This window comes from Acyrthosiphon pisum, chromosome A1 (genome assembly GCF_005508785.2).
Source record: "Acyrthosiphon pisum isolate AL4f chromosome A1, pea_aphid_22Mar2018_4r6ur, whole genome shotgun sequence".
Lineage (NCBI taxonomy): Eukaryota > Metazoa > Arthropoda > Insecta > Hemiptera > Aphididae > Acyrthosiphon > Acyrthosiphon pisum.
This window is the reverse complement of record NC_042494.1, coordinates 71,589,622-71,595,225: the sequence shown is the minus strand read 5'-3', so window position 1 is coordinate 71,595,225 and position 5,604 is coordinate 71,589,622.

Genomic DNA, 5,604 nt, shown 5'->3' with positions numbered 1-5,604 from the left:
TGTGTGTTAGACAAAGACAGAAAATTCCGACTGGAACCGCCTTAATATAGAGGATATGTGTGCATGTGCTACGGTTATTAAAAAAAAAAATTTTCCTAGTTTTTTTTTTTTTTTGTAAATTGATAATATTATAATGTATTTGTATTAAATATAACTGTATTATATGAAAGTTTAATACAAAAAAAAATATTTTTAATTGATGACCAATATAGTGTACCAACTGGCCGAACACGAAAAGGTTCATTTTGGCCGAAAAGTGTCCCGCCCGTGTGAGTTGTACCTTTAGTGACAATAACAGGTCGTTAACATCTTATTGTATTTAAGGGGTAGAAGGGGGTGTCACGCCGTCCCAATTATCCACTATAATTTTCGACTCAATAAATATTCATTATATCCCCCTCAAATAAAGTACCTTTTTCGCATACGATTAATATATGCAATATGCTGACTGCGGGATCATCGATAAATAGTCTTGGCATAGCTTAAGATCATGCATATTCCGTACAGATACTAGGTATATATAAATCTGTTAAATTATTATACCTTATAAAAAATATCCTTTGTTTGAATAATAATATTTTACGGGAAACAATTTGGTACTTTGCTTTGTACCTATTTTGTAAAATATATAAAAACACATCACATAAGCCGACACGCGACTATTTCATTTGTCCAACAACAACAATATTATATACCATGAATAAAAATTGTTTGCACACACAAAATTATTATGAATGTATAGTATCGATTATTTGTAGATATTAAAAAAAAAAAAAATATATTAACATCAACTTTATAATATTTTCATAGGTAATTCATAATTAGTTGGGCACACGCTGAGAGAGGATTTCGTCATATTCTGCAGTAATTATAGACGATAGTGCACTGTACACATATTAATATATTTTTATTATATATGTTTGTATATAGGTACTTATTAATTAATGAAATAGCGAATATAGTAATAAAGCAATATAGAAAAAATTATTATTTAGTAATGATTTCCACCGAAAGTATAATATTTGTAGACGACGAAGGCTATCACTTAACCATGATGATTATGTTGTGGACTTTGCTAAATTCACAGGACGATGGCAGATAATAATAATGTGGCCAAACGACCATTTAATTAACGACGATTATTTAAATTTTTAAATTATTTTTTTGGCTTCGGTTTTATAACGGTTTATAGGGGCGGTTTGCGTTTGGGCGAATTGCCTTTTTACCCGTATAATAAAAGTAATGTGTTTGGGCGAGACAATATATTTTTTTTATTCCTGAATTTTGTAATCGGGATTATCATTTTTCGTATTTTGTTTATCATTTATCTTTAGATTGGACATAATTAGTGAGCGAAGGTCGTGGCCCGTGGGTCGACGTAGTACTGAGGGTTCGATATTATTTAACAAGTGATTGACGTGCAATGCGACACAATATAAAAGATAAAATTGTAATGATTATAAGATAAAAATATTATTCTATAGGAATTTTATATCAACCTAGATATGGCTCAGTCTTATATATTGCAGGTCGGCAGTATCACTCTATCATATTTTCAAATACCTATCAGTTCACTGTGGACATTGAAAACGTGAAGTTGTAATAATTTTACTATAGTGTTTATGTAAAATTTGTCGTTTATGTAAAATATGGATCTTCAAATTGATTATATTTTCGATACAAAACGAAATAAACGATGCATTTCAATTGAAAATTATACTTTTAGTGAATCTAACCACTTGAAAAACGGGTCTTATCGTTTTCGGTGTAGTAACAGAAAATGTGCTGAGAGTGTTTTAGTGAATTCTACCATCGATAAAATACTAGCTTTTTCAAATAATAATACATATAAGCACGAATCACCTACTGATTATAATTTAGCCGTTCAGTGTGTTAGAACTGCCGTCAAAAGGAAAGCCGAAGAAGACTTACATGCAAGACCAAATAAGATAATACGTTAAGAAATTCTAGACACTAATCTCGTTTTTAAGGAGGTAATAGTTCATAATGACTTTAAATTGTTGAGAGAATCGGCATAAAGGATTCGTAGAAAACATTTTCCCAAAATTCCCAGAACTATTAATGAAGCGTTCGACCAACTATTTGAAACTCAAATCGATATTAAAACTACAAATGAACAATTTTGTTTCGTCAATCGAGAAAAACAAATTGTTTTGTTTACGTGGACTGAAAACTTAAAACATCTTTGTGAATCTGAAAACGTTTTTGGCGATGGAACATTCAATTACGCTCCTAATTATTTTTATCAATTATATACAATACACATTTTCAAAAATAATTATTACATACCCGTAGTATATCCATTTTTGACATCAAAATATGAAAATTAATATATTTCTATGTGGTTAGAAATAAAAAAATTGTGTCTTGCTTTAACAGGTAAAATTATTAATGTACGAAAATTTCATTCAGATTTTGAAAAAGCAGCTCATAACGCAGTTATTAATTCATTTCCGGGTTTTTTTGGATTACCATATTTATCACCCATTGAAGTAGGCGATGGTAAACTGTATACCTACTCTGTTTGAACAACAATATGTGACAAGGCATCCTGTTCTATATATATATAGTCAATAGTCATCGACTGTCATGATGGCACAAAGGCATAAAGCCAAATGTCATAACTCAAGCACGAGTTTCATCAATGCAAATTTTATCGGAACCAAACATTACAATTTGTTTTGCTTGGAATTTTGTCATAATAATTAAGGTAAAATCTTTCTTCTCTAAAAAAGTGTTATCTACGTCTTGGGATTTATGATATAAAACAAGGGATTAAGGGAAAACTTCGCCAAATTCTCTTTCCCTTTACATTGAACTCTTAGTTTAACATTCGCGAAATTATTTGTATGTCTTCTTGTAGGCTCTAGCATAATTAATATTGAAGTCACTAGCAATATTATTCAAATCTTGACGTTCAAGCAAAAGTAATTGTTGATTTTCGTAATCAGTAATTGTACCTTCCCGAATTAAATTCAAAATATGCTCCCAAGTAACTCCTTCCTTCGATTTAGCTAAATAAATAAACACAAGGACATCAAAATGCATAGGTATTCAAATTTAATTTTAGAATATTTTATTATATTAGATTTTGAGCGGAGCGAGGAAGCTATTGGTTTTACAATAGTGTTTATTATTTTATTTTTTATTTTTTTTATATCCTGTATACAAAATTTCTACCAGAAGGAGTGCTTCGATTTCAACATATAGTACCTACCTTACCTTTAGCAAATTGGATCAAGATAGTACTTTAAAGAGGTCATTTTTCGATTTTATCATTAGTTATTTAATGCCACGGGAAAATTTACCACCGAAAAATTACGAAAAAACGCTAAAAATGGGATTTTAATTTCTAACACTTAGTTTATCACCATAAAAACGAATAAAAATTTATAATATTATAATATAAATGAAACATATATGATAAAATAAATAATAACAATATAATATATCCAGACTGACAAAACATCTCCGCTCAGAATCGTTTTTCTTATATTATGATATTATATCATTGAATTCAAGTTTAATACAATAATCCATTATACAATGACCCACTTGTAATCTACTGTACAGCAGTGCGACATTTACTTACCTGCTTTTTAATTATTTATTTTATTTTATTATAACCTTTATAAAATTGTTTTATTATTTACCTATCTAATATTATATAATAATATATTATGTACCCACAATATGTAATACTTCATTTGTTTCATACCTACATGGCTATATTAATTAGAATGTGATCAGAAGTAGTATTATATAGAAGTAAGTATAGAGCAAATTCAATATAAGATTTATTTTAAGGTACCTACACTAGTAGTATTATGTTCATAATATCAACGAATAAAATAATAGTTTTATATCATTAACAAATCATTAATATACAGTTTAGTAATATTATATATTTTCATGAATATTAATTAGAGTTAAATACCTCCCTCCCAAACATATATTTAATAACTAAGACATATATCTAAGTTAGGTATTTAAAAATTATTAACTCTTATAATACTTAACTTTATGCGCTGAAAAAACAATAAAATATGTGCATACCTACATAACTATACATAAGCACTATAAAACTGAAAAATGTAATTGTATTATTTTTTTATAATATATACATTTATATGTGAATAGGCTTCTAAAAAGACATATACCTATATACAAAAATTATTGTAATAATTTATAATAATCAGTGGCGGCTATCCTTAAAAATATAGGTGTAGCGAAACATAAGAAGTAACCACCCACCCTCAACAATAATCATCCACATAACATCTCATCTATTGAATAGTTTAATCAAAATGTGAAAAAAATAAAATTAGGATCCTCTCAATTTTACTAAATAAATGTTATAACATCATATTACCTCATGATTGCTTTCGCCATAAGAACCTTGGAATTTTCAAATATTGTATACCTACATTAAATACCAAACATAGTTATATCTTGAACCAATACATAAAATTACATTCAACTAAACTTTAATATAATGATATACTTATGTATTTTATGTATAATTGTATATTCTACAATTACAAATATAACATTATAATATTATAACATAGATGAGCAAGTAGGTATCGCTCTGATGTACAGTAGGTTACGGGTGGGTCGCTGTAATGGATGGTGTTAAATTTGAATTCAATGATATAGTATCATTGTATAAGAAAAACAATTCTGAGCAAAGTCAGCCTATGATATTACTAAGTATATTAATTGATGATATAATTATTTATTGTGAATAAAGTAATTATTTATATATAACCTATTTTCGTTGAACCTTTTTTTAAATTTTCAATTGTTAGCTATAAAAGTTGAACATTTTATAAATTTTTAACTACAAAATAATTATTATTTTGTCAAAATTAAAACTTTAAATCCTTATTCTAAAACATTGTGCCTATGTATTTTTAATTTTTTCCAACAGCAGGGCCGGTTTTAGTGGTGGGTGTGGATATGTTTTTCTTTATTTCTAAGTGTGTAATCAATATATTATTTTTAATCATTTATAACCGAACACATTCAAAAGAAAAACAAATATTTTTCATTATTTCATTGAAATATTTCAACAAGAGTGAAATTTCAAATTCAGAAACTTATAAATAGAAAATGAAAATATAAACACGTTCAGTGAAATTTTCATGTGTCTACAGTTATTCGTTATTGAATAAAAACAAAATAAGAAAATCGCTACATGAGAAATCGAGTGAATATGCAATGTTATAAAAATATGAAGATCAAACGCTCAAAAAAATTTAATTTGACTTTCTTGTAGACATTTTTTTTTTTTTTAAGGGTAGACCAACTTATATGAGGAATCTTGTATTACATTTTGAAATCTTAGATGTAAATAGAAAGATTTTTATCAATTTCTAGCTCAAAATAATTTGCACATTTTCGTAAATTGTCCGTATTTTATCAATATTTAAAGTAATTTTGAACTTTAAATCCTTATAAAAAAATTGTGAATTGGATTTTTAATATTTTTCAAATTTCATTGTAATAATATATTAGGAGCCTTGTATATAAATTTTCAAGATTTTTTACATAACAAATACAATTTTATTGACATTCATA